Here is a 22,543-nt window from a genome sequence, read left to right as displayed (position 1 = left end):
CACAGAAATCTGGTCAACTAAATCTTCATCCACATTTTGAAAATCTGTACTCATTTCATTAACAAATGCATGAAGCATCATGCAAGGAAAAAAAAGCTGTTCCTTTGCAATTCCCAATTTCACAACAGCTTATGATGTTAGTTAGTGTTTTTACTTTAACCAGATACATAAGTGGTACAGTGACACACTGGACTAGAAATTCTGCAGCACAGCATCTATTCTTTGGGTATTAAAGGGCCCACTAAGCCCACAGCATGTCCGACAGGAAATGCATACACATTTCCGGCTGAAAGTTCACTGCCCATCATAGTGGAAGCAAAAAGTATTTATGCTGAGCCCATGTCTAAAACAGTTGTTAGTCCCCTTAAATATGCAAATAAAGGGACTAACACCTAGTTGAGGCCCTCATTGCAAGAATGGTTTGCCTTGAGACAACCAGCGCCAGCTTGATGGAAATGAGGTCTGAGGCCCAACAACGAGGGTGTCCCGGGCCTCACTATTCAGGCGCAGAGAACAGTCAATACAACCTTCTGTGCTCCTAAAAATGGACGTGCTCAAATTTCTAGGCCAGTAAATCATAAGGTGCAGCTACCTGTTAGCCCACCCTCCACTAGCTCCACTGGCTGCCATCCATCAATGCACTGATTTCACAAACCTCATCCTCATCTATAAACTACGCCATGACCTCCCTTCATCTCACCTTTGCAAGCTCTTCCATCGCAGTTTGCAATGTCAGCTCTTTTTAGTTTGGACATTCCTCTCTTTCCATCTCCATCTCATTAGTCGCAAAGGCTCTCAGGATCACAACCTGCAGTCTCACTAGATCTTTGAGTCTTACTTCATCTCACTCTACCTCTGGTCATCTCCTCAGTACCTAGCCCTTCACCCACCTCCTCTCATTGCAGCCCAGTGGCTGATTTTCTTCAGGACACATGACTGTTTATTTCTTTGGGATATTTTACCACATTACTGATGCTACGTAGCTGTAAATTGTTAGTACGTGTTATATGAAAGGTCAGCCACCTCAGTCATTAGCCTGTCACACCCAGTATGAAGAAATCTCTTATTCCAAAGACTTGGGATTGATTTCCAGATGGTTAGACAATGGAACCTATTGGAAATTTGATGTTGCTATCGGTGGTTCAGTTGGTGGCTGCCTTACCTCTGAGTTAGAAGTTTATGCTTTCAAGTCCACTCCAAAGACTTGAGCACATAATTTAGGCTGACAGTTCAGCACAGTACTAAGGGAGGGCTGCATTGTTGGAGGTGATGTCTTTCAGATGAGATGTTAGCCAAAAGCCCCGTCTGCCCTCAGGTGGATGTAAAATATCTCACGGCACTATTTCGAAGAAAAGCAAGGGGAGTGATCCCAATGACCTGGCCAATATTTATCCCTCAACGAACATCACTAAAAAAACAGATTATCTGGTTATTATCATATTGGGACCTTGCAACAGCAATTACACTTCAAAAATACTTACCTGGCTGTAATGTGGGACATCCTACGGTTGTCAAATGTATTATTTCTCTCATTTTCTTTCACTCTCTCTCTCTCTTTCTTTTTTTCTTTTGTCTCTGAACATCCAAACAGACTGTGACATAGGTAGTTGAAGTACCTTTTCAGTATGACTGAATTGTGGAGCTTGATGATATCAGAAATGTGTCAGAAATGTGGGATTACTGTTTAAGAGTGTGCAGAACATTTCAACCAAGATAATTTTAAAGCATCAACTGTGAACCTTAACTCTTGGTGTCATTTCAGACTGGCATCAGAGAGCAAATTCTGTGGTGGTCTTCCCAACTTCCACTGTAACTTCAACCGGAGACTGGCTGAAATGCGAGAGAAATAATGTAAACACTGTTCCGCTGATATCCTGCAAAAATTACTGAGGAAAGCCAGGAGACCACTCACGGAATTTCGAGGCCTTAATGCCATAAAATTTATCCTCTAGAAATTCCAGGCCAAAGTTTGGATAGGTGACTTATAGCAGCTGCAGTTATAGAGTAGGAAGTGAAAGAAAGAACTTGTCATCATAGAGCACCTTCTCATATTTTCAAGGCATTCTAAAATACATCAACAAAACCTTTGAAACACAGTCACTGTTGCTACCTAGACAAGTGCAGCAACCAATTTATCCATAGCAAAGTCCCACAAACAGGAAAGCAGATGAAAGGCCAGCTAATCTGTTTTTGTTGATGTTGATTCAGTGATAAATGTTGCCCAGGACACACAGAGAACTCCTTTCTTCCTTTTGAATAATGTCACCTGATCTTTTGCAGCCACCTGAACAGGCAGTTTAATGTCTTGGTTCTGACAATGCAGCACTCCCTCAACAGTGCACTGAAGTGTCAGCCTACATTGTGTGCTAAAGTCATGCATTGGGGCTTGAACCTATGATCTTCCAACTTGGAGGTGAAACTACTCCCACTGAGCCACGGAAGCCACTAAATTTTACAAGATAGTGCTCCCGCCACATGACAGAAAAGCATACTGAGAATTCAGGTCCAGTTCAGGTGGATAATACGATTTTCCAAGAATTCATTTTCATAGTAAACTGGGCGAGCTGTTAATGGAGGTCGCTAACACCTGTGCCCAAATTCCTGACTTGCGTTTTTGTCACACAAAGCTCTGCTCCAAGAACCTTAACTCATAAAATATATCCCAGTGTATTCTATACCAAAATTCTAATTACAATGAGAATTGCCAATTTCAAACCTCAGTTATACTACAGTCTCTGTGTGTTTGCAACATTAAATGTGCTTTGCAATGACACATAACCTGTAGCATAACTGGCCTGATAAATGTTGACCTTTGATGATGAGCCTATTTGCTGATTGATGTAAAAAGGATGACAAATGAGAGAATTACTCTCTGTTGGTTCCTGTGAGAGGAGCAGAATGTGGTGGATCCTGCAGATGTTGTAAATAACAGAGAGGTGCTTGTAATCAAAGCCATAGGAAACTAGAGTGTAGGTCAGGCTTGCTGAGTGTGGAATTCCAAATCTCCCACTACAGTGAACATTAACCCTTGCACTGTTCATTTTCCCTTACTTCAATTTAAAACACCAAAGGGCTTTGTCCCCTCTAAGAGTACTTCAAACAATTTGCAAGGCAACTTGTCTCAACTCCTAACTGAAACCAAAAAAAACTCAAGATTTTCTTTTGCTGGGCCTCCTCTTCTTCATTGCCGATGGAACCTACCAGAGGCTGCACTGCATAGGCTCCAAGTTATTCCTACCTAAAATTGCAATGTCCTAGGCATTCATAGCACCTCAATTTCCATGTGAAATGGCCTAATGTCTGAATCAGGTGGACACTTTGGGCACCTGGCAGAAAGCCCCTATTAAAATGGAGTTGGCTGTGGCATCATTGTTAATGGGGCAGTAAGGTTTCCAACCCCATTTTAAGGCAATTACCACCTAATTAACATCAAACAAGGCCACTCAAAATCGGTACCCTTAATTTCCCAATTTATGGTCACGCAACAATCAACTTCACTTCAACCTAAATCACGTACGATTATCTGTGGACTTGTTAAGGGAAAGTTGACAGCACTTGGTGAGTACTGCTGGTAGCTGCAGGTTCAGCAAGAAATTAAAGGCACCGATACGAAATCCACCATCCTGTCTGACTCACTTCCTGTTGTTTTTCACATAATTTGCTTAAATATAAAATGTGTCTCAATAACCAAAGCCTGATATGGAGAGCCAATATTTTTTATTTTATTTTATTTAGAGATACAGCACTAAAACAGGCCCTTTGGCCCACCGAGTCTGTGCCGACCAACAACCACCCATTTATACTAACCCGACAGTAATCGCATATTCCCTACCACCTACCTACACTAGGGGCAATTTATAATGGCCAATTTACCTACCACCTGCAAGTCTTTGGCTGTGGGAGGAAACCGGAGCACCCGACAAAAACCCACGCGGTCACAGGGAGAACTTGCAAACTCCGCACAGGCAGCACCCAGAATTGAACCCGGGTCCCTGGAGCTGTGAGGCTGCGGTGCTAACCACTGCGCCACTGTGCCAATGTTTACTGCCAACGGGGAGTCTAATATAATTGGGAAATCATTGCATGCTTCATACAATTTTCCATACAGCAATTTCCTGCTACCCATAGGTTGAGAGGAGGCCTTTGGGACTTGTGCAAGTTCATAGCATAGGCCCCTGGTGAGTGTCCAGAGGATATCATACCACGAAAATAGTTATCGCACTTTAAGACAAAAAAAAACAGAACCTCGTTCAAATAACAGTGTGGTGGTGGGGAGGGAGTGGGGGCCATGGATTTGAAATATTGGCGGGCAGAGCAGGGGGGTGGACTAGAATTATTGAAGGGGTGGATCAGAATTATTGAAGGGGTGGATCAGAATTATTGGGGGGTGGATCAGAATTATTGGGTGGGTGGATCAGAATTATTGGGGGGGGATCTGAATTATTGGGTGGGTGGATCTGAATTATTGGGGAGTGGATCTGAATTATTGGGTGGGTGGATCAGAATTATTGGGGGGTGGATCAGAATTATTGGGTGGGTGGATCTGAATTATTGGGTGGGTGGATCAGAATTATTGGGGAGTGGATCTGAATTATTGGGTGGGTGGATCAGAATTATTGGGGAGTGGATCTGAATTATTGGGTGGGTGGATCTGAATTATTGGGCGGTGGATCTGAATTATTGGGTGGGTGGATCTGAATTATTGGGGGGGTGGATCAGAATTATTGGGGGGTGGATCAGAATTATTGGGGGGTGGATCAGAATTATTGGGCGGGAGGATCTGAATTATTGGGCGGGAGGATCTGAATTATTGGGGGGTGGATCAGAATTATTGGGCGGGAGGATCTGAATTATTGGGGGGTGGATCAGAATTATTGGGGGGTGGATCTGAATAATTGGGGGGGGGTTAGAATTATTGGGCGGGAGGATCTGAATTATTGGGCGGGAGGATCTGAATTATTGGGCAGGAGGATCAGAATTATTGGGGGGTGGATCAGAATTATTGTGGGGTGGAACTGAATTATTGAAGGGGTGGATCTGAATTATTGAAGGGGTGGATCTGAATTATTGAAGAGGTGGATCTGAATTATTGAAGGGGTGGATCTTGACTTATTGAAGGGGTGGATCTGAATTATTGAAGGGGTGGATCTTGACTTATTGAAGGGGTGGATCTGAATTATTGAAGGGGTGGATCTGCATTATTGGGACAGGTGGCTCTGAATTATTGAAGAGGTGGATCAGAACTATTGGGACAGGTGGCTCTGAATTATTGAAGGGGTGGATCAGAACTATTGGGCCAGGTGGCTCTGAATTATTGAAGGGGTGGATCTGAATTATTGAAGGGGTGGATCTGAATTATTGAAGGGGTGGATCTTGACTTATTGAAGGGGTGGATCTGAATTATTGAAGGGGTGGATCTTGACTTATTGAAGGGGTGGATCTGAATTATTGAAGGGGTGGATCTGAATTATTGAAGTGGTGGATCAGAACTATTGGGCCAGGTGGCTCTGAATTATTGAAGGGGTGGATCTGAATTATTACGGCAGGTGGAACTGAATTATTGAAGGGGTGGATCTTGAATTATTGAAGGGGTGGATCTGAATTATTGAAGGGGTGGATCTTGAATTATTGAAGGGGTGGATCTGAATTATTGAAGGGGTGGCTCTGAATTATTGAAGGGGTGGATCTTGAATTATTGAAGGGGTGGATCTGAATTATTGAAGGGGTGGATCTGAATTATTGAAGGGGTGGATCTTGAATTATTGAAGGGGTGGATCTGAATTATTGAAGGGGTGGATCTGAATTATTGAAGGGGTGGATCTGAATTATTGAAGGGGTGGATCTTGAATTATTGAAGTGGTGGATCTGAATTATTACGGCAGGTGGAACTGAATTATTGAAGGGGTGGATCTGAATTATTGAAGTGGTGGATCTGAATTATTACGGCAGGTGGAACTGAATTATTGAAGGGGTGGATCTGAATTATTACGGCAGGTGGAACTGAATTATTGAAGGGGTGGATCTTGAATTATTGAAGGGGTGGATCTGAATTATTGAAGGGGTGGCTCTGAATTATTGAAGGGGTGGATCTGAATTATTACGGCAGGTGGAACTGAATTATTGAAGGGGTGGATCTTGAATTATTGAAGGGGTGGATCTGAATTATTGAAGGGGTGGCTCTGAATTATTGAAGGGGTGGATCTTGAATTATTGAAGGGGTGGATCTGAATTATTGAAGGGGTGGCTCTGAATTATTGAAGGGGTGGATCTGAATTATTACGGCAGGTGGAACTGAATTATTGAAGGGGTGGATCTTGAATTATTGAAGGGGTGGATCTGAATTATTGAAGGGGTGGCTCTGAATTATTGAAGGGGTGGATCTTGAATTATTGAAGGGGTGGATCTGAATTATTGAAGGGGTGGATCTGAATTATTGAAGGGGTGGATCTTGAATTATTGAAGTGGTGGATCTGAATTATTACGGCAGGTGGAACTGAATTATTGAAGGGGTGGATCTGAATTATTGAAGTGGTGGATCTGAATTATTACGGCAGGTGGAACTGAATTATTGAAGGGGTGGATCTGAATTATTACGGCAGGTGGAACTGAATTATTGAAGGGGTGGATCTGAATTATTAAAGGGGTGGATCTTGAATTATTGAAGGGGTGGATCTGAATTATTGAAGGGGTGGATCTTGAATTATTGAAGGGGTGGCTCTGAATTATTGAAGGGGTGGCTCTGAATTATTGAAGGGGTGGATCTGAATTATTGAAGGGGTGGATCTGAATTATTGAAGGGGTGGATCAGAACTATTGGGCCAGGTGGCTCTGAATTATTGAAGGGGTGGCTCTGAATTATTGAAGGGGTGGCTCTGAATTATTGAAGGGGTGGATCTGAATTATTGAAGGGGTGGATCTGAATTATTATGGCAGGTGGAACTGAATTATTGAAGGGGTGGCTCTGAATTATTGAAGGGGTGGCTCTGAATTATTGAAGGGGTGGCTCTGAATTATTACGGCAGGTGGAACTGAATTATTGAAGGGGTGGATCTGAATTATTGAAGGGGTGGATCTTGAATTATTGAAGGGGTGGCTCTGAATTATTGAAGGGGTGGATCTGAATTATTGAAGGGGTGGCTCTGAATTATTGAAGGGGTGGCTCTGAATTATTACGGCAGGTGGAACTGAATTATTGAAGGGGTGGATCTGAATTATTGAAGGGGTGGATCTTGAATTATTGAAGGGGTGGATCTGAATTATTGAAGGGGTGGATCTGAATTATTGAAGGGGTGGATCTGAATTATTGAAGGGGTGGATCTGAATTATTGAAGGGGTGGATCTTGACTTATTGAAGGGGTGGATCTGAATTATTGAAGGGGTGGATCTTGACTTATTGAAGGGGTGGATCTGAATTATTGAAGGGGTGGATCTTGACTTATTGAAGGGGTGGATCTGAATTATTGAAGGGGTGGATCTGAATTATTGAAGTGGTGGATCAGAACTATTGGGCCAGGTGGCTCTGAATTATTGAAGGGGTGGATCTGAATTATTACGGCAGGTGGAACTGAATTATTGAAGGGGTGGATCTTGAATTATTGAAGGGGTGGATCTGAATTATTGAAGGGGTGGATCTTGAATTATTGAAGGGGTGGATCTTGAATTATTGAAGTGATGGATCTGAATTATTACGGCAGGTGGAACTGAATTATTGAAGGGGTGGATCTGAATTATTGAAGTGGTGGATCTGAATTATTACGGCAGGTGGAACTGAATTATTGAAGGGGTGGATCTGAATTATTGAAGTGGTGGATCTGAATTATTACGGCAGGTGGAACTGAATTATTGAAGGGGTGGATCTGAATTATTAAAGGGGTGGATCTTGAATTATTGAAGGGGTGGATCTGAATTATTGAAGGGGTGGCTCTGAATTATTACGGCAGGTGGAACTGAATTATTGAAGGGGTGGATCTGAATTATTGAAGGGGTGGATCTTGAATTATTGAAGGGGTGGCTCTGAATTATTGAAGGGGTGGCTCTGAATTATTGAAGGGGTGGCTCTGAATTATTGAAGGGGTGGATCTGAATTATTGAAGGGGTGGATCTGAATTATTATGGCAGGTGGAACTGAATTATTGAAGGGGTGGCTCTGAACTATTGAAGGGGTGGCTCTGAATTATTGAAGGGGTGGCTCTGAATTATTACGGCAGGTGGAACTGAATTATTGAAGGGGTGGATCTGAATTATTAAAGGGGTGGATCTTGAATTATTGAAGGGGTGGATCTGAATTATTGAAGGGGTGGCTCTGAATTATTACGGCAGGTGGAACTGAATTATTGAAGGGGTGGATCTGAATTATTGAAGGGGTGGATCTTGAATTATTGAAGGGGTGGCTCTGAATTATTGAAGGGGTGGCTCTGAATTATTGAAGGGGTGGATCTGAATTATTGAAGGGGTGGATCTGAATTATTGAAGGGGTGGATCAGAACTATTGGGCCAGGTGGCTCTGAATTATTGAAGGGGTGGCTCTGAATTATTGAAGGGGTGGCTCTGAATTATTGAAGGGGTGGCTCTGAATTATTGAAGGGGTGGCTCTGAATTATTGAAGGGGTGGATCTGAATTATTGAAGGGGTGGATCTGAATTATTGAAGGGGTGGCTCTGAATTATTGAAGGGGTGGCTCTGAATTATTGAAGGGGTGGCTCTGAATTATTACGGCAGGTGGAACTGAATTATTGAAGGGGTGGATCTGAATTATTGAAGGGGTGGATCTTGAATTATTGAAGGGGTGGCTCTGAATTATTGAAGGGGTGGATCTGAATTATTGAAGGGGTGGCTCTGAATTATTGAAGGGGTGGCTCTGAATTATTACGGCAGGTGGAACTGAATTATTGAAGGGGTGGATCTGAATTATTGAAGGGGTGGATCTTGAATTATTGAAGGGGTGGATCTGAATTATTGAAGGGGTGGATCTGAATTATTGAAGGGGTGGCTCTGAATTCTTGAAGGGGTGGCTCTGAATTATTGAAGGGGTGGCTCTGAATTATTGAAGGGGTGGATCTGAATTATTGAAGGGGTGGATCTGAATTATTGAAGTGGTGGATCAGAACTATTGGGCCAGGTGGCTCTGAATTATTGAAGGGGTGGATCTGAATTATTGAAGGGGTGGCTCTGAATTATTGAAGGGGTGGATCTGAATTATTACGGCAGGTGGAACTGAATTATTGAAGGGGTGGATCTTGAATTATTGAAGGGGTGGATCTGAATTATTGAAGGGGTGGATCTGAATTATTACGGCAGGTGGAACTGAATTATTGAAGGGGTGGATCTGAATTATTGAAGGGGTGGATCTGAATTATTACGGCAGGTGGAACTGAATTATTGAAGGGGTGGATCTGAATTATTGAAGGGGTGGATCTGAATTATTGAAGGGGTGGATCTGAATTATTACGGCAGGTGGAACTGAATTATTGAAGGGGTGGATCTGAATTATTGAAGGGGTGGATCTGAATTATTGAAGGGGTGGCTCTGAATTATTGAAGGGGTGGATCTGAATTATTACGGCAGGTGGAACTGAATTATTGAAGGGGTGGATCTTGAATTATTGAAGGGGTGGATCTGAATTATTGAAGGGGTGGCTCTGAATTATTGAAGGGGTGGATCTGAATTATTGAAGGGGTGGATCTGAATTATTGAAGGGGTGGCTCTGAATTATTGAAGGGGTGGCTCTGAATTATTGAAGGGGTGGATCTGAATTATTGAAGGGGTGGCTCTGAATTATTGAAGGGGTGGATCTGAATTATTGAAGTGGTGGCTCTGAATTATTGAAGGGGTGGATCTGAATTATTGAAGTGGTGGCTCTGAATTATTGAAGTGGTGGATCAGAACTATTGGGCCAGGTGGTTCTGAATTATTGAAGGGGTGGCTCTGAATTATTGAAGGGGTGGATCTGAATTATTACGGCAGGTGGAACTGAATTATTGAAGGGGTGGATCTGAATTATTGAAGGGGTGGCTCTGAATTATTGAAGGAGTGGCTCTGAATTATTGAAGGAGTGGCTCTGAATTATTGAAGGAGTGGCTCTGAATTATTGAAGGGGTGGATCTGAATTATTGAAGGGGTGGCTCTGAATTATTGAAGGAGTGGCTCTGAATTATTGAAAGGGTGGATCTGAATTATTGAAGGGGTGGATCTGAATTATTGAAGGGGTGGCTCTGAATTATTGAAGGAGTGGCTCTGAATTATTGAAGGGGTGGATCTGAATTATTGAAGGGGTGGCTCTGAATTATTGAAGGGGTGGATCTTGAATTATTGAAGGGGTGGATCTGAATTATTGAAGGGGTGGCTCTGAATTATTGAAGGGGTTGGTCTGAATTATTGAAGGGGTGGCTCTGAATTATTGAAGTGGTGGATCAGAACTATTGGGCCAGGTGGCTCTGAATTATTGAAGGGGTGGCTCTGAATTATTGAAGGGGTGGATCTGAATTATTGAAGTGGTGGATCTGAATTATTGAAGGGGTGGACCTGAATTATTGAAGGGGTTGGTCTGAATTATTGAAGGGGTGGCTCTGAATTATTGAAGGGGTGGACCTGAATTATTGAATGGGTTGGTCTGAATTATTGAAGGGGTGGCTCTGAATTATTGAAGGGGTGGCTCTGAATTATTGAAGGGGTGGATCTGAATTATTGAAGTGGTGGATCAGAACTATTGGGCCAGGTGGCTCTGAATTATTGAAGGGGTGGATCTGAATTATTGAAGTGGTGGATCAGAACTATTGGGCCAGGTGGCTCTGAATTATTGAAGGGGTGGATCTGAATTATTGAAGGGGTGGCTCTGAATTATTGAAGGGGTGGATCTGAATTATTGAAGGGGTTGGTCTGAATTATTGAAGGGGTGGCTCTGAATTATTGAAGGGGTTGGTCTGAATTATTGAAGGGGTGGCTCTGAATTATTGAAGGGGTGGCTCTGAATTATTGAAGGGGTGGATCTGAATTATTGAAGGGGTTGGTCTGAATTATTGAAGGGGTGGCTCTGAATTATTGAAGGGGTTGGTCTGAATTATTGAAGGGGTGGCTCTGAATTATTGAAGGGGTGGCTCTGAATTATTGAAGGGGTGGATCTGAATTATTGAAGGGGTTGGTCTGAATTATTGAAGGGGTGGCTCTGAATTATTGAAGGGGTGGCTCTGAATTATTGAAGGGGTGGCTCTGAATTATTGAAGGGGTGGCTCTGAATTATTGAAGGGGTGGATCTGAATTATTGAAGGGGTGGATCTGAATTATTGAAGTGGTGGATCAGAACTATTGGGCCAGGTGGCTCTGAATTATTGAAGGGGTGGATCTGAATTATTGAAGGGGTGGCTCTGAATTATTGAAGGGGTGGATCTGAATTATTGAAGGGGTTGGTCTGAATTATTGAAGGGGTGGCTCTGAATTATTGAAGGGGTTGGTCTGAATTATTGAAGGGGTGGCTCTGAATTATTGAAGGGGTGGCTCTGAATTATTGAAGGGGTGGATCTGAATTATTGAAGGGGTTGGTCTGAATTATTGAAGGGGTGGCTCTGAATTATTGAAGGGGTTGGTCTGAATTATTGAAGGGGTGGCTCTGAATTATTGAAGGGGTGGCTCTGAATTATTGAAGGGGTGGATCTGAATTATTGAAGGGGTTGGTCTGAATTATTGAAGGGGTGGCTCTGAATTATTGAAGGGGTGGCTCTGAATTATTGAAGGGGTGGCTCTGAATTATTGAAGGGGTGGCTCTGAATTATTGAAGGGGTGGACCTGAATTATTGAATGGGTTGGTCTGAATTATTGAAGGGGTGGCTCTGAATTATTGAAGGGGTTGGTCTGAATTATTGAAGGGGTGGCTCTGAATTATTGAAGGGGTGGCTCTGAATTATTGAAGGGGTGGATCTGAATTATTGAAGGGGTTGGTCTGAATTATTGAAGGGGTGGCTCTGAATTATTGAAGGGGTTGGTCTGAATTATTGAAGGGGTGGCTCTGAATTATTGAAGGGGTGGCTCTGAATTATTGAAGGGGTGGATCTGAATTATTGAAGGGGTTGGTCTGAATTATTGAAGGGGTGGCTCTGAATTATTGAAGGGGTGGCTCTGAATTATTGAAGGGGTGGCTCTGAATTATTGAAGGGGTGGCTCTGAATTATTGAAGGGGTGGATCTGAATTATTGAAGGGGTGGCTCTGAATTATTGAAGGAGTGGCTCTGAATTATTGAAGGGGTGGATCTGAATTATTGAAGGGGTGGCTCTGAATTATTGAAGGGGTGGATCTTGAATTATTGAAGGGGTGGATCTGAATTATTGAAGGGGTGGCTCTGAATTATTGAAGGGGTTGGTCTGAATTATTGAAGGGGTGGCTCTGAATTATTGAAGTGGTGGATCAGAACTATTGGGCCAGGTGGCTCTGAATTATTGAAGGGGTGGCTCTGAATTATTGAAGGGGTGGATCTGAATTATTGAAGTGGTGGATCTGAATTATTGAAGGGGTGGACCTGAATTATTGAAGGGGTTGGTCTGAATTATTGAAGGGGTGGCTCTGAATTATTGAAGGGGTGGACCTGAATTATTGAATGGGTTGGTCTGAATTATTGAAGGGGTGGCTCTGAATTATTGAAGGGGTGGCTCTGAATTATTGAAGGGGTGGATCTGAATTATTGAAGTGGTGGATCAGAACTATTGGGCCAGGTGGCTCTGAATTATTGAAGGGGTGGATCTGAATTATTGAAGTGGTGGATCAGAACTATTGGGCCAGGTGGCTCTGAATTATTGAAGGGGTGGATCTGAATTATTGAAGGGGTGGCTCTGAATTATTGAAGGGGTGGATCTGAATTATTGAAGGGGTTGGTCTGAATTATTGAAGGGGTGGCTCTGAATTATTGAAGGGGTGGATCTGAATTATTGAAGGGGTTGGTCTGAATTATTGAAGGGGTGGCTCTGAATTATTGAAGGGGTGGCTCTGAATTATTGAAGGGGTGGATCTGAATTATTGAAGGGGTTGGTCTGAATTATTGAAGGGGTGGCTCTGAATTATTGAAGGGGTTGGTCTGAATTATTGAAGGGGTGGCTCTGAATTATTGAAGGGGTGGCTCTGAATTATTGAAGGGGTGGATCTGAATTATTGAAGGGGTTGGTCTGAATTATTGAAGGGGTGGCTCTGAATTATTGAAGGGGTGGCTCTGAATTATTGAAGGGGTGGCTCTGAATTATTGAAGGGGTGGCTCTGAATTATTGAAGTGGTGGATCAGAACTATTGGGCCAGGTGGCTCTGAATTATTGAAGGGGTGGATCTGAATTATTGAAGTGGTGGATCTGCATTATTGGGACAGGTGGCTCTGAATTATTGAAGGGGTGGATCAGAACTATTGGGCCAGGTGGCTCTGAATTATTGAAGGGGTGGCTCTGAATTATTGAAGGGGTGGCTCTGAATTATTGAAGGGGTGGATCTGAATTATTGAAGGGGTGGATCTGAATTATTGAAGGGGTGGCTCTGAATTATTGAAGGGGTGGATCTGAATTATTGAAGGGGTGGATCTGAATTATTGAAGGGGTGGATCTGAATTATTGAAGTGGTGGATCTTGAATTATTGAAGAAGTGGATCTGAATTATTGAAGGGGTGGATCTGAATTATTGAAGGGGTGGATCAGAATTATTGAAGGGGTGGCTCTGAATTATTGAAGGGGTGGATCTGAATTATTGAAGGGGTGGATCTGAATTATTGAAGTGGTGGCTCTGAATTATTGAAGGGGTGGATCAGAACTATTGGGCCAGGTGGCTCTGAATTATTGAAGGGGTGGCTCTGAATTATTGAAGGGGTGGATCTGAATTATTGAAGGGGTGGATCAGAACTATTGGGCCAGGTGGCTCTGAATTATTGAAGGGGTGGCTCTGAATTATTGAAGGGGTGGATCTGAATTATTGAAGTGGTGGCTCTGAATTATTGAAGTGGTGGCTCTGAATTATTGAAGGGGTGGATCTGAATTATTGAAGGGGTGGCTCTGAATTATTGAAGGGGTGGATCTGAATTATTGAAGTGGTGGATCTGAATTATTGAAGGGGTGGATCTGAATTATTGAAGGGGTGGCTCTGAATTATTGAAGGGGTGGATCTGAATTATTGAAGGGGTGGATCTGAATTATTGAAGTGGTGGCTCTGAATTATTGAAGTGGTGGCTCTGAATTATTGAAGGGGTGGATCTGAATTATTGAAGGGGTGGCTCTGAATTATTGAAGGGGTGGATCTGAATTATTGAAGGGGTGGCTCTGAATTATTGAAGGGGTGGATCTGAATTATTGAAGGGGTGGATCTGAATTATTGAAGGGGTGGATCTGAATTATTGAAGTGGTGGATCTGAATTATTGAAGGGGTGGATCTGAATTATTGGGCAGAGAGATCTGAGTTATTGGGGCATGTGGATCTGAATTATTGAAGGGGTGGATCTGAATTATTGGGACAGGTGGCTCTGAATTATTGAAGGGGTGGATCAGAACTATTGGGCCAGGTGGATCTGAATTATTGAAGGGGTGGCTCTGAATTATTGAAGGGGTGGATCTGAATTATTGAAGGGGTGGATCTGAATTATTGGGCCAGGTGGATCTTGAATTATTGAAGGGGTGGATCTGAATTATTGGGACAGGTGGATCTGAATTATTGAAGGGGTGGCTCTGAATTATTGAAGGGGTGGATCTGAATTATTGAAGGGGTGGATCTGAATTATTGGGACAGGTGGATCTGAATTATTGAAGTGGTGGATCTGAATTATTGGGCCAGGTGGATCTGAATTATTGAAGGGGTGGATCTTGAATTATTGAAGGGGTGGATCTGAATTATTGAAGGGGTGGATCTGAATTATTGGGCCAGGTGGATCTTGAATTATTGAAGGGGTGGATCTGAATTATTGGGACAGGTGGCTCTGAATTATTGAAGGGGTGGATCTGAATTATTGAAGTGGTGGATCTGAATTATTGGGCCAGGTGGATCTGAATTATTGAAGGGGTGGATCTTGAATTATTGAAGGGGTGGATCTGAATTATTGAAGGGGTGGATCTGAATTATTGAAGGGGTGGATCTGAATTATTGGGCCAGGTGGATCTTGAATTATTGAAGGGGTGGATCTGAATTATTGAAGGGGTGGATCTGAATTATTGAAGTGGTGGATCTGAATTATTGAAGGGGTGGATCTGAATTATTGGGCAGAGAGATCTGAGTTATTGGGGCATGTGGATCTGAATTATTGAAGGGGTGGATCTGAATTATTGGGACAGGTGGCTCTGAATTATTGAAGGGGTGGATCAGAACTATTGGGCCAGGTGGATCTGAATTATTGAAGGGGTGGATCTGAATTATTGGGACAGGTGGATCTGAATTATTGAAGGGGTGGCTCTGAATTATTGAAGGGGTGGATCTGAATTATTGAAGGGGTGGATCTGAATTATTGGGCCAGGTGGATCTTGAATTATTGAAGGGGTGGATCTGAATTATTGGGACAGGTGGATCTGAATTATTGAAGGGGTGGCTCTGAATTATTGAAGGGGTGGATCTGAATTATTGAAGGGGTGGATCTGAATTATTGGGACAGGTGGATCTGAATTATTGAAGTGGTGGATCTGAATTATTGGGCCAGGTGGATCTGAATTATTGAAGGGGTGGATCTTGAATTATTGAAGGGGTGGATCTGAATTATTGAAGGGGTGGATCTGAATTATTGAAGGGGTGGATCTGAATTATTGGGCCAGGTGGATCTTGAATTATTGAAGGGGTGGATCTGAATTATTGGGACAGGTGGCTCTGAATTATTGAAGGGGTGGATCTGAATTATTGAAGTGGTGGATCTGAATTATTGGGCCAGGTGGATCTGAATTATTGAAGGGGTGGATCTTGAATTATTGAAGGGGTGGATCTGAATTATTGAAGTGGTGGATCTGAATTATTGGGCCAGGTGGATCTTGAATTATTGAAGGGGTGGATCTGAATTATTGGGACAGGTGGATCTGAATTATTGAAGGGGTGGCTCTGAATTATTGAAGGGGTGGATCTGAATTATTGAAGGGGTGGATCTGAATTATTGGGACAGGTGGATCTGAATTATTGAAGTGGTGGATCTGAATTATTGGGCCAGGTGGATCTGAATTATTGAAGGGGTGGATCTTGAATTATTGAAGGGGTGGATCTGAATTATTGAAGGGGTGGATCTGAATTATTGAAGGGGTGGATCTGAATTATTGGGCCAGGTGGATCTGAATTATTGAAGGGGTGGATCTTGAATTATTGAAGGGGTGGATCTGAATTATTGAAGTGGTGGATCTGAATTATTGGGCCAGGTGGATCTGAATTATTGAAGGGGTGGCTCTGAATTATTGAAGGGGTGGATCAGAATTATTGAAGGGGTGGATCTGAATTATTGGGCAGAGAGATCTGAGTTATTGGGGCATGTGGATCTGAATTATTGAAGGGGTGGATCTGAATTATTGGGACAGGTGGCTCTGAATTATTGAAGGGGTGGCTCTGAATTATTGAAGGGGTGGATCTGAATTATTGAAGGGGTGGATCTGAATTATTGAAGTGGTGGATCTGAATTATTGGGCCAGGTGGATCTGAATTATTGAAGGGGTGGATCTTGAATTATTGAAGGGGTGGATCTGAATTATTGGGCCAGGTGGATCTGAATTATTGAAGGGGTGGATCTTGAATTATTGAAGGGGTGGATCTGAATTATTGGGACAGGTGGCTCTGAATTATTGAAGGGGTGGATCTGAATTATTGGGCCAGGTGGATCTGAATTATTGAAGGGGTGGATCTTGAATTATTGAAGTGGTGGATCTGAATTATTGGGCCAGGTGGATCTGAATTATTGAAGGGGTGGATCTTGAATTATTGAAGGGGTGGATCTGAATTATTGGGACAGGTGGCTCTGAATTATTGAAGGGGTGGATCTGAATTATTGGGCCAGGTGGATCTGAATTATTGAAGGGGTGGATCTTGAATTATTGAAGGGGTGGATCTGAATTATTGGGCCAGGTGGATCTGAATTATTCAAGGGGTGGCTCTGAATTATTGAAGGGGTGGATCTTGAATTATTGAAGGGGTGGATCTGAATTATTGGGCCAGGTGGATCTGAATTATTGAAGGGGTGGATCTTGAATTATTGAAGGGGTGGATCTGAATTATTGGGCCAAGTGGATCTGAATTATTGAAGGGGTGGATCTGAATTATTGAAGGGGTGGATCAGAATTATTGGGCAGAGAGACCAGAGTTATTGGGGCATGTGGATCTGAATTATGGAAGGGGTGGATCTTGAATTATTGAAGGGGTGGATCTGAATTATTGGGCCAGGTGGATCTGAATTATTGAAGGGGTGGATCTGAATTATTGGGCCAGGTGGATCTGAATTATTGAAGGGGTGGATCTTGAATTATTGAAGGGGTGGATCTGAATTATTGGGCAGAGAAATCTGAGTTATTGGGGCATGTGGATCTGAATTATTGAAGGGGTGGATCTTGAATTATTGAAGGGGTGGATCTGAATTATTGGGCCAGGTGGATCTGAATTATTGAAGGGGTGGATCTGAATTATTGAAGGGGTGGATCTGAATTATTGAAGGGGTGGATCTGAATTATTGGGCCAGGTGGATCTGAATTATTGAAGGGGTGGATCTGAATTATTGGGCCAGGTGGATCTGAATTATTGAAGGGGTGGATCTGAATTATTGGGTGGGTGGATCTGAATTATTGAAGGGGTGGATCTGAATTATTGGGCCAGGTGGATTTGAATTATTGAAGGGGTGGATCTGAATTATTGGGCCAGGTGGATCTGAATTATTGAAGGGGTGGATCTGAATTATTGGGTGGGTGGATCTGAATTATTGAAGGGGTGGATCTGAATTATTGGGCCAGGTGGATCTGAATTATTGAAGGGGTGGATCTGAATTATTGGGCCAGGTGGATCTGAATTATTGAAGGGGTGGATCTGAATTATTGGGTGGGTGGATCTGAATTATTGAAGGGGTGGATCTGAATTATTGGGCCAGGTGGATCTGAATTATTGAAGGGGTGGATCTGAATTATTGGGTGGGTGGATCTGAATTATTGAAGGGGTGGATCTGAATTATTGGGTGGGTGGATCTGAATTATTGAAGGGGTGGATCTGAATTATTGGGCCAGGTGGATCTGAATTATTGAAGGGGTGGATCTGAATTATTGAAGGGGTAGATCTGAATTATTGGGCCAGGTGGATTTGAATTATTGAAGGGGTGGATCTGAATTATTGAAGGGGTGGATCTGAATTATTGGGCCAGGTGGATCTGAATTATTGAAGGGGTGGATCTGAATTATTGGGCCAGGTGGATCTGAATTATTGAAGGGGTGGATCTGAATTATTGGGCCAGGTGGATCTGAATTATTGAAGGGGTGGATCTGAATTATTGAAGGGGTGGATCTGAATTATTGGGCCAGGTGGATCTGAATTATTGAAGGGGTGGATCTGAATTATTGGGTGGGTGGATCTGAATTATTGAAGGGGTGGATCTGAATTATTGAAGGGGTGGATTTGAATTATTGAAGGGGTGGATTTGAATTATTGAAGGGGTGGATCTGAATTATTGAAGGGGTGGATCTGAATTATTGGGCCAGGTGGATCTGAATTATTGAAGGGGTGGATCTGAATTATTGGGTGGGTGGATCTGAATTATTGAAGGGGTGGATCTGAATTATTGAAGGGGTGGATTTGAATTATTGAAGGGGTGGATTTGAATTATTGAAGGGGTGGATCTGAATTATTGAAGGGGTGGATTTGAATTATTGAAGGGGTGGATCTGAATTATTGAAGGGGTGGATCTGAATTATTGAAGGGGTGGACTTGTATTATTGGGCCAGGTGGATCTGAATTATTGAAGGGGTGGATCTGAATTATTGAAGGGGTGGATTTGAATTATTGGGTGGGTGGATCTGAATTATTGAAGGGGTGGATCTGAATTATTGGGTGGGTGGATCTGAATTATTGAAGGGGTGGATCTGAATTATTGAAGGGGTGGACTGAATTATTGGGCCAGGTGGATCTGAATTATTGAAGGGGTGGATCTGAATTATTGGGCCAGGTGGATCTGAATTATTGAAGGAGTGGATCTGAATTATTGAAGGGGTGGATCTGAATTATTGGGCCAGGTGGATCTGAATTATTGAAGGGGTGGATCTGAATTATTGAAGGGGTGGATCTGAATTATTGGGTGGGTGGATCTGAATTATTGAAGGGGTGGATCTGAATTATTGGGTGGGTGGATCTGAATTATTGAAGGGGTGGATCTGAATTATTGGGCCAGGTGGATCTGAATTATTGAAGGGGTGGATCTGAATTATTGGGTGGGTGGATCTGAATTATTGAAGGGGTGGATCTGAATTATTGGGTGGGTGGATCTGAATTATTGAAGGGGTGGATCTGAATTATTGGGCCAGGTGGATCTGAATTATTGAAGGGGTGGATCTGAATTATTGGGTGGGTGGATCTGAATTATTGAAGGGGTGGATCTGAATTATTGGGTGGGTGGATCTGAATTATTGAAGGGGTGGATCTGAATTATTGGGCCAGGTGGATCTGAATTATTGAAGGGGTGGATCTGAATTATTGGGCGGGTGGATTTGATTTATTGGGTGGGTGGATCTGAATTGAATGAGTCAGATAGTATTATCCTGTGTTTTTGAGTGTGGTTAAAACCTGTTGAAGTCAAGCAGGTTTTACCACTTTTCGCTGCCCACTCTGATACTCATTCACATGTGTCTCATATTTTGCTGTAAGAAAGCTGTTGTGTCATTCAGCTGTAAACCTTTATTGTCCTGCAGTGTGGTGCAATGCCAGCCAGCATTGAAAGGTGCCCGAAAGTTGGATGCTTTGTGGAAGGTAAACGTCTAGATAAGCCAATGTTCTGCCGTAAGCTTGGCGATTTTGCCATCATACCACAACTCCCCCTGTCAGTTTCACCGCCTCACTGGCGATTGACTTTTAATCAAGAGCAGGTCTTTAAGTGCCGCTGGTTTTGTCTCTCACCGCCCACCTATTAGTCAAAGAAGTTTTCTCCTTGTAAAATAACCAGCTAGTATTGATCGCTGAAGATCACTGAATAGACCCATGGGGACCAGACACTGGCAGAGGCCACGTAGTTCATTTTCAGTTGCTCCCGTGATTAATTAGACACTTACAGCTTTTCTGAGAGTCATTCGAGAGCTTCTACTTGAACTACATTACCATCTCAAAATATACACAATACCATGCTTACAGATCAGTGATAAATATCCAACAGTAAAGCCTTACCAATTCTTTTGAAATTTTTATTGTACTGGTGTGTGTGTGTGTGTATGTGTGCGCGCACACGCGTTTATCTGTCCTTACTTATACACAATTAGGTACAGTTGTTTAATGGTGGCAGTACTGGGCTAGCAGTTCAAAGTGTGAATTCAAATCTGATCAAGTTGGGAAATTGAACTCAATAAAGCTGGTAATCTGTCAGTTAACAGAAGAAAATGACCATGAGATAGGCCAGCTTGACTGAAAGACCCATTTAGTTCACTGGTATCCCTCAAGGAAGGGAACCAGTGGTCCCTGTCTATGTGGTTGACTCCAAAGAGGTCTTGCAAGACAGTCTTGCAAAAGCAACTTCAGTGGTGAATAAAACTTGCCAGTGTCACCCACATCCCAGGAGAAAATAAAAAATACAGTGGGCTTAAAACCCCTCCAGGATTCTGCTGGTCTCCCATCATAACTCCAGTAGGAGACCAACAAAACTGCCCTTAAAAATTATGGTTTAATCGTGACTCCTCCGTGTCTAGGAGTTTCCTGGTTGCTTTGTCAGAGAGGGAGCTTCCACCTGACTTGCAGGAGGAAAATGACATCCAGGGCAGTGATTCCCAAAGTCAGGAGGTTGCACTCTTTAGGCTCCAGTGGGACTTGGTGCACTGAGTAGGCTGGATTTTATGCAGGCAATGGGGTTCCTGACACCTGGCCAGAAAAGTGAGGCGTAGTAATGGCCACTTAAGGGCCTCAGTTGGCCTCTGGGCAGGAAGGCCATCCTTGATCTTCCCTGACCCTGACAAAATTGAATGGCATCGGGAAGGCAATAGGCACTCCAGCTGCTGCTTTCTCTCCCTGTTTTATGTGCCCCCACACCATCCTGCCCATTCCTGTAGGGCTGATAAAATTCAACCCTGTGAGTGCAAGAGCATAGGCCTCAGGAAAGCAAATAATAGGATTTTTTAGATTGAACCCCTTTGCTTAGGAGGCTGAGGGAGTGATGTCTGAGGTCGGGAGCAGGTGACCCCCTTCTGTACCCTTCCCCCAACCACCACCAGAGGTGGGTGGGTGCTGGAGATTGCAGCTGACATGGACAGGCAGGAACTAAGACAAATGGCTGAAGTGGAGCTTGTGTCAGTAATCCCACAAGAACAAGGTGCTCCTACCACTAATCCTGCAAATTTCAGTGGCGCAAGCACTGGTGGGTACCGGCAACCACTGTCCTGGCATTACCTCCGGGGTTTGTGGCCTGTGTAATTTGGGGGCCAGTTGCTTTACCTCACTCAGCACTGTGGTGGAGTTTGGCCTACGAGAGGTCAATCAGTTTAAAAACTGCTAGAGTTCTAAATATTCTGAAAGATATCCCCAATGCGCTGCAATTTAGTCAATAGCATTTTTTTCAACCGTGCTCAGTTCCACTTTGCTTCAGCCGAGCTAATAAAGAATGGCTTATTGAAATCCGATCTTCCTCATTCACCAGATTTCAATGGGCATAATGAGGACATTTGGCTTTGTTCAGTCAAAGAAACACCATTTTAATTTCAGCTACATGTAGCCCTTGGATTGGTCAGCTTGAAAGTCTGCTGTCCTGCCAATCTGAGCCATGCAATTATGCAGAAATTAAACAGAAACTTGGCATGCTCTCATAAGAAGGAACAAAACTAGGCTCCCTCAGGCACTCGCTGGCACCCAGCACTACTGAAGCATAGGGGACAGCCTTTGCAGGAGGTTAGCTGCTGTCTAGCTTCATGCAGAATCATAGTAAGTTGGGAACATTAGGAACAGGAGTTGGCCATTCAGATCCTCAAACCCTTTCCGCCATTTAATTAAATCATGGCTGATCTGCACCTCATCCCGATTTTCCCACTTTTGGCCCATATCCTTAATACCCTTACCTAACAAAAATCTGTCTCCATCTTGGAAGCATCAATTGACCCACAGCCTTTTTGAGAAGAGGCTTCCAAATTTCTACTACCCCTGCAACAATGAAACATGCCATCCTGCCCATCAAATATGCACTGGTGTTGTCTCCACATGAGCCTCCTTGTTGAATCCAATTAGTTGCTCCTTCCCCGTACATTTTAATATGTTTCATTTTGCAAGTAATTCTCCTAATTCCCTTTTATTTATGAACTTTGCTTCAACAACACCCTGTGGCAGGGAATTTCACATCTTGACCACCTCCTGTGTAGTACAGTGAGAAACCAATAAATATATATATCTCGGGGAGCATAACTTGTGCTCAGACAAAATTGA

At 43.1% G+C, this 22,543-nt stretch overlaps 1 protein-coding gene across 5 annotated transcripts in view; it reads right to left on the bottom strand.

Moving 5' to 3' along the window:
- The window catches only part of LOC137369339 (methylcytosine dioxygenase TET2-like), a 207,268-nt gene that overhangs the window by 87,180 nt on the left and 97,545 nt on the right, over positions 1-22,543 (bottom strand). The window lies entirely within an intron of this gene.

This window comes from Heterodontus francisci, chromosome 4 (assembly GCF_036365525.1).
Source record: "Heterodontus francisci isolate sHetFra1 chromosome 4, sHetFra1.hap1, whole genome shotgun sequence".
In the NCBI taxonomy this organism is placed as follows: domain Eukaryota; kingdom Metazoa; phylum Chordata; class Chondrichthyes; order Heterodontiformes; family Heterodontidae; genus Heterodontus; species Heterodontus francisci.
The sequence above is the reverse complement of the archived record's forward strand: the minus strand, read 5'-3'. Positions and strand labels throughout refer to the sequence as shown.